A 12,136-nucleotide genomic window follows, 5' to 3' on the forward strand; every position below is an offset into this window, starting at 1 on the left:
GGCTGATATGGGACCAGGTCTAGGGAAGGGCCCTCCTTAGGACTGAACCATACATTGCAGCCACTTCTGCACAGTGGGATAGGACCTCTACTTTCGCCTGCATTGTTTTATAAAACAGAAGGGGGAACTGTGGTGAGCCGTTCTAATTAGACCGTGGCCGCCATTAGAAGATGGCGCCGGCTTCCACTGTGGCCTGTGATAAACAACTCCTAATATGGAGAATTGGCACGCAATCCCTTACCACCCTATGAGAAAGGTCCACGTGGCAGCTTAAGATTGGTATGCTGGAGGCTTTATTAGGCTGTGCTTGGGCGCTCGGCGACGGGTCACTAGAAGATGAAACATGAATCAAGGCCTGAATAAACTGCTGAAGGAAGAATCCTGTGTCGTGTTTTCCCTTGCCGGCGAGGGGTCGCGGCAATAGAGAATCCTTATGTTTGAAAAGAAAAACTTTTTCAAAGGAAATATTCCTAAGACTACATTCATATTGCCAAAGAAAAGGCAAGGCTTATTTTATTTCTTTGTATCGAATCAATTTAAATGCTTGGATGAAAGAATCTATCAAAATAGTCGTTATGTAGAAAATTCAAAAAGAATAAATCCTGTGCAAATGATTGGATCTTAATGGAGCAGTGGAGTCATTGGCTTTCTTTGCAAAAGCTAACATCCAGTATATTTATAGCTCATTGTACTATGGCTTAGTGGCAAAAACAAAATTACTGTCATCACATCAATGGTTGACCATTGTAAAAAAGAAAATGTTTCTCTCCAGAAAATAATCCCTTAAGAATATGTATTTCTGACTGATTAGCAAAGCCGGTTCATGGACACCCTGCATAATGAAGCAACTTTTTCCTTAGCAACAGGAGTACAAAACATTGAAAGATGATGGACTTGACAATGAAGGGAGAAATCAGTGCAACTTGAAAAAATCAGCAGGAAAGAAGTTGATAGGCATTGAGGAAAGTTGTAGAATAATTTAGTTTTAAAAGATTCTTAGCATAAATTCCATATATAGAGGAGTATGATATTTATACTAAACAAAGTATTTCAGAAAAAGAACTTTTGTTTCATATAAGAAAAAATATTCACTGATTTTTTAATTATATTAAGACTTATTATAACCTAACAACCAAGGTGTTAAGAAATGAGAGTAAGGAACAAATCATACTTATATGTTTTTAAAATTCTGAACAGATTAGCTGAAATTTTAATACACAAGAAGGAAATCTTCATGAGACTGTGATATGTGAAATGTCTTTTTATTTACTTTCCCAAGACTCATTGAAACTTTTAATAGGATAGAGAAATTATAGTGCATAATGCAAACATGTTTTTAAACACAACACTGTTGATTAATAATGATGTTTCTGTTTAGCAAGAGCTTACTATGAAATGAGTTTTTTAACAAACTTGCATATTTTTTTATTTAATCTTGACAACACCATAAAAATGGGAATCATATTCCTCATTTTGCCAAGGAAAGCAAAACCTAGAGAAATTTGCTTGTGGCAGACAGAATTCTAATAAGGCCCCTAATATTCCTCTGCTGTTAGAGCACACCTCATTCTCCCTCTGGTGTACCTAATTTCCCCCCCCTTTAGTATAAAAAAACCCTGTGAATAAGATTGGCAAATCATGCCTGTGATCAGGTTACCAATTAGTTGATTTCAAGCTAATCAAATGGAAGGTTATTTTCAGGGACTTGATGTACTCAGTGAGCCTTTGAAAGGGCTGGCCACTTCCTGAAGGTAGAGAGATTGAAAATTTAAGAACTAAGGGAGGCACACATACCAGGCACCTAGGAGGCACTTTTCAGAAATGAGCAGCCAATCTCAAGCCAGCATTCTGAAAAACAGGGTTTTCAGTAATACAACTGTACAAAATGAAATTCTGCCTATAACCACCAAATCTGGAAGAAGGCCTTGAGTTTCAGCTAGGAATCGGAGCCCCAGAGGACACCTTTATTTTACCCTAGGGAGACCCTAAGAAAAGGAGTACCTAGACAAATAACATTCAGAACTATGAAATGACGTCTAGGTGCTCTTTTAATTCTCTTATAGTGATTAGTTAACTTGCAATCATTTCTTAGGCAGCAGTAAAAGAATAATACGTGCTTAGATTCCTGTTGTCAGTAAGATGAAACCCAGAAAAGTTTGATTCTGACAGCCTCACTTTCTAGCATCCTCACATCAATTTTCACATAAATTAGGGGGTTTATTTGTAATCTGTAGATGCTGAATTCTGTTAAACTGAAATACAAGTGAAAACAGAAGGATTTAATTCCATAAAAAATCTTGGATATCTCACAGAATGAAAAAAGAAAAGCTAAACAACTTGTGTCAGAAAGGAAAGACAAGTATTTCCAGGATCCCAGTTGAAAAAAAAAAAAAAGATCATTATAGGTAGTTGCTATTGGAAAATGACTGTTTCCATTATATTGGTCTTGAAACTCAAGCATTAGATTCTCTGGAAAGAAAGCAGGACTGTCTCAACTAGGTGACAGACCCACACTTGTGGTCGAAGATTCTGGTAGTGTGATGGATAAAACTTTCAGAACCAAAAGAGGTAGAGAGAAAAGAAGTAGTGCAGGATTGTTTTTCATTTCTATTTTGTAAGAATTGAAAGTTGTCATAGGGTTTCACAGAGAAACACAACTTACAGAATATAGAGAGATGGAAATTTATATAAAAGAATTAATTGGCTCATGCAATGGCAGGCCAGCACTGGTAGGCTCCAAGTTCATAAGGTAGACTGGGAAACTCCAGTTAAGAGTTAATGTTGCAGTCTTGAGCCCAAAGGCACAATGGAAGGTACTTTCTTCCTCTTCCAGGATACACATCTTTTCTTCCTAAAGGCTTTCAATTGTATGATGAGGTTTACCTACATATGGAGGATAATCTTTTTTATTCAAAATCTACTGGTTTAAATGGTTAATCACATCCAAAAAAAATTATCACAACAGCATCTTAATTAGTGTTCTGATAAGCACCTGGGAACTTTATCCTTGCCAAATACCACCACAGGAAGGCCAAAAACTGGGGGGGGGGGGGGGGGGGGGGGGTTCAGTGCTTTCATTTGGGCTTTTCTAAATAATAATCCTTTACTCTGACCATGAAACCAATAAAAGGATTCTGAAAATTGGAGAGTGTCTCCTTCTATAATTAATGTTACCACATTATCAAAGTTTTACATTGAAAATTACAGAAATACAATAAACATTTATGAACTACAGAAATTTTTCAATGATAGGAAAAATTAGCTACTTCATTGAATTTTCAAAATGGATGAAGAGAAATCTCATAATAATGATGAAACATCTATCTGAAAATTCCTTCTATTATAGTTTACTATCAATATTGAGTGAACACCATGTACAAAAAATATTATGGTAGATTCAGTAAATTCGTTCAACAAAACTTTTGGACCTGCCTTCAATGTAATTTCAAAATTAGAGTGAACAAATAAAACATGCCATCTTCAAGAAAAAAAATATTTTGAATTCTTATGAATTTAAATTATTTAATTCATTAAAAAAACATATTGAGTGATTTCTCCAAATAAATGATTAAGTCATGTTTCAGATCCCCTTAATCTCTCTATATTATAATTTTCCTCTCTAGTAGGAAGCAGATCAAGTATAAACCATGATTGTTATTTTTTTTATTCATGAATAATGAGTTTCAGGTCCTTGAAATACCTGATCAGATTTAGACAATATATTTTTGTTGGGAAGAACCAAGTAGCTAATGATCCTCTGCCCAGTTTTCAGTTTTGAGATTTATGCTTGCATGGTTATTTATATTTATATTCCTATAAAGAAACCTGAGGGAATTGTCCATTAACTTTCTAAGTAAGTGTAGTGAAGGTTGCGTTCAGATGTCTGTGTGGGCCATAGATTCCTCCCTAATCAGGCAGCAAATTCTTGAGGAATTGCCCTTCTGAGGCAGTTATGAATTGGTATAACTACAGGAGGACTGCAAATACAAGGCCACCTTATTGTACTGATGCTCTCCGTTTTAGACTGGGGACACTTCTTTCACGTGCAGGCACCCAAGACAACCTGGATGGCTAGAGACTACCTGCATATTCAGTGTGGATAAATAACATCAAGCAGTGTGCTGAAAACAAACAGGAAGCAATACATCTAGTATCTCTATCCTTTGCTGTCGTTGCTTGAAGCAGTGAAATGTAATAAAAGATGTAAAGTTCTGATGTGCCTGGCTTGGAATGAACCGTGGCTCTGGTTATCAATAGCCATGTGATGCTGTATGGTTTTCTGAAATTCTCTCTGCCTCACGTTTATTTTTTTCTCAAAATGTGGACCATAGCAATATATTTATAGTAAGGAGTACATGAAAATAATGCCTACAGAATGCAGTGTTCTTAAAACAAATACATAAATAAATTAGTAATATTTATTGACAATTTACAACTAAGTATGGTCTTATCCAAAAGGCAGCCAAATCAAGCAGGCTCTGATACACTCTCTAAGGTGGGTACCTACTTTATGACATCTCCTGGTCAATAAAAGAAATATGATCTGTTCTGTACACCTGCTCTTCTTATGCTTATTATTTTTCTATTTTTTAATTTTTTTTACCAAGGTCAAGGCAATTAACAGCAAAAACCACCCGTCCCTCATCCGCTGCAGTGTATCCATGGTTCTGACAAATCTCCAGCAGATCTACTTTCATGTAAGCCACTATGCAGAGACAGAGGATTTGTTTGTTTGTTTTTTTAAATCACATCTTAGGATTTGAAAAAAAAAAAATCTTCAATAGCTACCCTATGTGACTCTAAAACCAAGAGTTCCCTGATTTGTTTGACAGATTTAAATTTCTATTGAGCCCCACATGTTTCCCAGTAATTTCATATGGGGACGGAGTCTGTTATGGTTTGATAGGGTTTGCGAGTGATCCCAAGATTTCCTATGAAGAAAACTTAGTCCCTAGTGTGGTGGATTTGAAATGATAGACCCTAAAGAGATGGAACCTAGTGGAATGTGGGGCACTGCCCTTGGAAGATTAATGAAGATTAGTACTTATTTCAAGGGACTGCATCTATTTGAGGCATTATAAGCAAACTTGGCTTTTCATGTCTTTCTTGCTTCATGTCTCATCATGTAATATCTCTCTCTCTCTCTCTCTCTCTCTCTCTCTCTCTCTCTCTCACACACACACACACACACACACACACACACCATTATGAAGCCATTTTCCATGAAGTCCTCACCAGAAACAAGCAGATGATAGCACCCTGCTCTTGAATCTTTAGAATTGTGAGTTGCATAAACCTTTCTTTTTTTATACAATACCAGGCCTCAGATATTCTATTATGATCACAAAAAAAGACTGAGAGCTTTCAACTTTTTCACAATAAAGGAATTTTGAAACATAATATATAGGCAGTGAATGGCATTCTTGTAGCTGGAGAAAGTCTCTTATTTTAATCAATATTGCAAATAAATATTACTTTCATTTGTAGTTGTATTGCTTTATTTGGTGTGAGAAAACTATTTTGTATCTGAAAAGGACAGTAGAATGTAATTTTGCTTTTAAGTTATTCCCCCCAAAAAGCAAAGTGAAACCACACAATTTAGAGAATGTGGTATAGTCATATTGGAGGCAATTTTCTCCCAATCCCCAGCTCCCTTACTCTGGAACTAACCTACATGATTCTTGTGTCATTGCACCATTGAGCAAAAATATTAAGTTTTTGTGATTATTTTGTTTTGAAGCTAAAACTGTGCTTTAAGTCAGACATCTCTCTCACTTCCAACATTCCTGTATCAAACAATATAATATTAGATAATATAATATAGATAAAACAATGTAATATTATAATGATAATATCATTTAATATAATACCAATTATAATATAAGATTATAAGATTATAAGATGAGTCCTGGATTTTCTTTTTCTTTATCTGTAAAATAAAGAATTCAGGGTAACAAGAAATCTGAGGACATTTTTAGTGAAATTAATAATGATTACCAAGTAATAATAAAATTCCAAAAATATTAATGTATTGTGGGTACATTATATATAATACCCCACTCTTATTTCTTGAGCTCTTGAATTTTATAGTTGAAAAAATAGGCTTTCAAGTCAGAGAGTAGATTTGCTAAAATCCTAACCCAGAAAATTTACTTTGGGCAAGTTACTTAACCTGTAATCCTTAATGACTTAATTCTCTGTAAAATTTGTTTCATCTCAATAATGCATCAAATTATTAATTCCCCAATAGATTAACCCACTGATGAGGTTGGAGCCCTCATGATCCTGTTACTCCCTTGGAGTTTCATGTCTGGACATTGTTGCATTGGAGATCAAGCTTTCAACACATGAGCCTTTGGGGGACATTCCATATCCAAGTCAAAGCAGGGACCCTTTTGCAAACCACTGTGAGACATCAAGATGAAGCAAGTCATCCATGATGAGTTTCTTGAGAGTCATCTTCATACTTTGCCTATAACACCAAGGTAAGAGCCTTACATGCTGTATTAGAATGATGTGAAGTCATCAAAATATTTTGAGCAGGTTAACATTAATTCAATTTTTCAAAGGATTAGTCTTAATCTCTGTGAAGAATTTACTTCAGGGTTACAAAAACAGTAAAAAAAAAAATAGGAGGCTTGTGCAGTAACATAGGAAAGAGATGATGGCTTGGACTAGTGAAGTGATGAGATGCAGCCAGATGATTTCATATTGTGAAGGTAAAGATGGGAGGATTGGATGATGAATAAGATACACAATAATAATGATGATATTATGGGTTGTTATAAAAGTTAACTGAGATAATGTGTATTTATATAACAAATAGCAAATGATAACCAAGTGTTAGTCATCATCCATTCATATTTTATGGCATTTTAATTCTTATTTAGAGGAGATGGTTTTCCTTTTAAAGAGTCTTTAAAGAGTCAGAGTATCCAAACAGGCTGATTCTCTGATAGAATATAGGTTCTTACAGAGATTTTATTGTTGTTGTCTTGTTACCTCATATATACCTAATTAAAATAAATAAATAAATAATTTTTTTAAAAAATCAAGTGATTGAAGGCTAAGTGAGGAGCCGTTAAAATCTGAAATTAAAGAGAATTTATTTCTTCACTCTGTATAATCAACCAAGAAACGTGGGGTGGGGGGGAATTTTTAGATAAAAGACTTCACTACATTTAATTGTACCCTTTAATTAAAAATGGCTTGTGTCTGGAAACAACAAGTTATACTAAAGAAAAATAGCTCCTTTCACCTGTAAAAGATCCTGTGAGAGAGAGAAAAAAAAATTATGGCTTCAAATCTCAGTCTCAGGAGCACCACTAAGGTAAAAGTGTTTGTAAAAAAGCCATATCATTGGCTCTCTGTACTTCAGAACAATATTTCAGAATCTCTATTATGTTTGTGCACAAGAAGCTGAGAGAAATTAACCAGCTCTCTCCCAGAAGAGGACTGAGGTTTAATGAGTTTGGGATTGTCGAAGCTTTTAACTCCTGTGTATACAAATATTTAGAAGACAGTACTATATTATAAGTATATTATATTTAGGGTTTACCTTTATCCATATAGATGCAAAGATGATTATAGTTTTAAGAGATAAGAATTGTAAAGATAATTTCTCTCACTGGCTTTTTTCCAAAGAGATTCTCACATTCAGTAATCAGAATATTGTCTGAGAATTTAGAATGTTGTCTGTGTGGAGAATCTGCTACAGAACTGGCTTTTACAACTAGAGAGAGGGGAAAAATAGAAAACACTGGAATGGTTAGATGCATTATTAATGCCAAGGGTAGCTTTTAGAATGGAGGTTCTTAATCCTGTATGTAAAATTAGAATTACCAAGATTTAAGCAATACTCCAAGAGGTGATAATTTAATTAATCAGGGGTAGACTCTGGACATACATTGATTTAAAAAAAATGTGATAGGTAAAATATTGGGCCCCAAATGTGTTCCTTTTCTAATTTCCAGTATCAGTCAATGTGCTATGTGACTTTGCAAATAGTGTTAAGATTATAGATATTGAGATAGGCAAACTCTCCAGGATCATCTACCTGAAATCAGTCTAATCATTGAAGGCCTTAAAATTAAAAAAAAAAAAAAAAATCTTCCTGGCTGGAGTCAGAGATGGGACAAAAAAATAGGAAAGATCTAAAGTGTGACAGTGACTGAACTCACAATCACTAGCTTTGAAGAAGGGAGAAGGGGGCATGTGCCAAGGAAGTGGGAAGCCTCAGAGGCTGGGAATAAGCCTGAGCAGACTCTCTTCTAAGAAGTGGGAATCTCAGTGGATGTTAAGTTACATTGAGATAAGAACAAGAACTTCCTGTGTGTTATTGCACAATAACATAACCACAGATAACAATAATATGCTGTTTATTTTAGAAAGCCAGAAGACTGAAAGTTTTCATTAAAAAAAAAAAGATAAATGTTTGAAGAAATAGAAATATTTACCTGATTTAAACATCCAGTTTCCCCTATTGTTAACAACTTATGTTAGTATAGAAGGTTGGTCACAAAAAGTAAACTAATATTGAGACACTATTATTAAGTCAAGACCATACTTTGTTCACTTTTGCTTAATTTTTACATATGGTTCTTTTTCTGTTCCTGGACTCAATCCATACTACATTATATTTATTACACATTTCTTTGTAGACTCCTCTATGTCCTGACTTCTCTTTCTCAGACTTCCCTTGTATTTGACAAGCTTAGCAGCTTTGGGGAGGACTGATTAGACATTTTGTAGAATTTTTGAGAATTTAGAATGTTGTCTGTGTGGATTCATCCAGTATTTTCTGGTTATGGTGTTTAGGGTGGAATATGCCAGTTGCATCACATCATCACAGGGTACCTGCTATCTGCATGACCTATCAGCATGGATCACCTGGAATTTTGATAGACAACTTCCATGGAAATTCATTCTTTCCCCCTTTTCATACTCTTTGGAAGGAAGTCTCTGCATACTGCCCACACTGAAAGAGTATTGAGCTATGTTCCATTTTCTTGAGGGAGGAATAGCCACGGAAATTATTCACAATTCTCCTACACAGGAAATTTGTCTGTTGTTCTTTATTATTTATATATTTAATACTTGTGGCTGATAATGTTTAGGCAACACTGTGCTAAAAGCATTGGCATGCTAGCCTGGAATGTCTTTTTATATTTCTCTCCTTCAATCTAAAAGTTTCTCTTGAGTGACATGCATGTCTTATTTCTTCCCAAAAATAAATATACTACTATTAATGGCATTAAAATACAAAATCAAAATCATCTGGGGATTAAAAAAAAAAACAAATAAAATCTCTGACATCACCCCAGAGTTACTGAATTAGAATTTCTAGTAAGGAGCCTGTACTTATTACACAATTATAAAACATTCTGATCATCAGTCAGGTTTAGAAATTACTATATTAATCATGCACTGCCTTTCATTTAAGTCCATGAACATTTTCTTCATCTCTCTAAAGAGCTTATTCTGGTGAGGAATCCTCTGCATCTGCTTCACTCCAAAGAGTGAAGTCTCAGATGTCATGAAAATTCTACTCCCTTTGCCAGGATTTGGTTTTTAATAGATTTGTGATAGACCTAATGAGCAATAGCAGAGATGACTTCAGAAAGGCTTGCTTGAGGCTAAGAAAGAAATGCAGTAATGCATCACTTAATGATGGGAACACATTCTGACCAATACATCATTAGGTGACTCTTTTATTGTGCAAAAACCATAGAGTTTCCTTACACAAACCTAGATGGTCAAACCTACTACATGCCCATGCTAACTTGTATAGCATACTGTTCCTAGGCTGCAAACCTCTACATCATGCTACTGTGCTGGATACTGTAGGCAGCTATAACACAACAATATGTGTTTGTGTATGTACACATGTCTAAACATAGGGAAGATAGTAAAGATACAGTATAAAATATACAAATGTTACATCTTTATAGGACACTGACTCTGGAGTTTGCAAAACTGGACACACTCAGTGAGCAATGAGTGAATATGAAAACCTAGGGCATTACTGTACATTGTGCCTTAGGCTACTCTAAACTTATTTTAAATGCTTTTCTTCAAGAATATATTAATCTTAACTTACTATGACAATTTCACTTTATAAACATCTAAATTTTTAGTTTTTTCTCTTTTGTAATTATAGCATAAAACACTGAGCCACACCCTCATGTCTGTTTTGAAGTTTAATTTGAAATAGGATCTCATTAAGCTGCCCAGGCTGACCTTAAACTTATGATCCTCCTGCCTCAGCCTCCCGAGTGGCTGGAATTACAGTTGTGCACCACCAGGTTTGACTACACCTGGGTTTTCCGAGTATTCAATTAGATGCCCTTTATAGCTCATTTACTCATCGCAGGTTTCTCTGCTTATTTTCTCGAATTAGACTCTGACCCACAGCCAGCTGATCAGATTCTTTCTGAATGTGGAATCAGTGGTCAGAATTCCAATTCTGAATCTACCAGGAGATTCCTGTGTGACTGTCACCAGAGTCCTAGTCCAGAAGCCTGACTCTTGGGGGTATGAACTGAACAGGTTCAGCCACTTGCCCCCAAAAATCAAATGGAAAAAGTAATAGTAAAAAGGAGGAAAGGAACCCTAATTGATATGGCCTTATTGGAAAGACCCAATGAGATCGAGGGTCTCAGCCCTGTCTTTGGGGGTACTAACATAAGCTTTGTGTTTAAATAGAGGAAGAATCTGGGTAGGAGGTGAGAGGTGTGCATAACTAAGTAGTCTTGGTCAAACTGTAGTCTGGTTGATCATCATCTCAATTCTTGTTCTATGATATGGCTCTGGAGAAGTCCTTACTGCTTGAGGAGAAAATCTCCATTTTCTGCTCAGGATGCTTATCTGTCAGACGTGTGATCCTTGAAGGGGGCAATCCAGTTCTCCACAAAAGACAGCTCCTGCTTAGGGGGTGCAGTCTCATCATGGAGTGATGTGCCTGCCAGGTTCCATTATTCTTGGAAGGTGTGGCGATAACTGTAGACTTCTAGGTGCCACTTCAGGGGACTGAAACAGGATGCTATAAATGCCCCTGCAAATCTTGTCCCAGTCTTGCAAGGAAATGAGTCAAATGCAATAAATTTAGAGCTAATAAACCTTGTATTACCAGTTAAAAATTTTTAAAATACAATTATACAAAAAAATTTTTTCTGTCTTTGTGGCTGATATTCCTTATTCTATGAGCTTTTTCTTTTCTTCTTCTTCTTGTTTTTTATTTATTTTTTGTTTGTTTGTTTACTTTCAAACCCTCTTTTGTTAAAAACTAGACTCAAACACACACATTATCCTAAGCCTGTGCAAGGTCAGGATCATCAATGTCACTGTTTTCCATTTTGTCCCACTGGAAAGTCTTCAAGGGCAGCCACATGCGTGGGACTGGCATTGCCTATGTTAAGAACACCTTCTTCTGGAACACCTCCTAAGACCTGCCTGAGGCTGTTTTTACAGTTACCCTTTGTTTTAGTCAGTTTTTTGTTGGTTGGTTGGTTGTTTTTTTGTCACTGTGACCAAAACACCAGATAATAACATTAGAGGTGGAAAAGTTTATTTGAAGCTCATGTTTTCAGAGGCCTCAGTCCATAGACGGCAGACTCCATTACTCTAGGCCCAAGATGAGGCAGGACATCATGGGGGAAGAGCCCGGTAGAGAAAAGCTGCTCAGGTCATGGTGGGGTCCAGAAGAAGAGAGAGGAAGGAGCCATAGGGAAGATGCACCCTTCCTGGGAATAGCCCCAGGGACTCATCTCCTACTATCTAAACCTGCCTAAAGTTACCACCCTGTCAGTCCATGCAAACTAGAATGGACTGATCTCATAATCTAATCAGTCATATCTGAATATTCCTGCATTAACAGGAGCTTTTGGGGGACTCCGTATATCTAAACCATAACACTCTTATTAAGTACACTCTAATGATTAAAAGTACAGTATCATAAATACAAAAACTGGTAATATAGTCGTTTGTTACCATTATCAAGTATCATACACAATTTTATGTGCTCTACCTTCCTACAGCTGGCAGTGTAGTAGGTTTACTTATACCAGCATCACCACAAATATTTGAGCAATGCTACCATGTCACTAGGTGATAGGAATTTCTTAGCTCCCTAACAAAT

General features: G+C 35.9%; 1 long non-coding RNA gene across 1 annotated transcript in view; it reads left to right on the plus strand.

Moving 5' to 3' along the window:
* Positions 1 to 5,042: 5,042 nt before the first annotated feature.
* LOC125616136 overlaps positions 5,043 to 12,136 on the plus strand; it is a 40,881-nt gene continuing 33,787 nt past the window's right edge. The window contains exons 1-2 of the long non-coding RNA XR_007346761.1: positions 5,043 to 5,281; positions 6,251 to 6,485. This is a non-coding gene — a long non-coding RNA (uncharacterized LOC125616136). The remainder of the gene's footprint in view (positions 5,282 to 6,250; positions 6,486 to 12,136) is intronic.

The sequence above is a fragment of the Marmota marmota genome, unplaced genomic scaffold (genome assembly GCF_001458135.2).
Source record: "Marmota marmota marmota unplaced genomic scaffold, marMar, whole genome shotgun sequence".
NCBI lineage: Eukaryota > Metazoa > Chordata > Mammalia > Rodentia > Sciuridae > Marmota > Marmota marmota.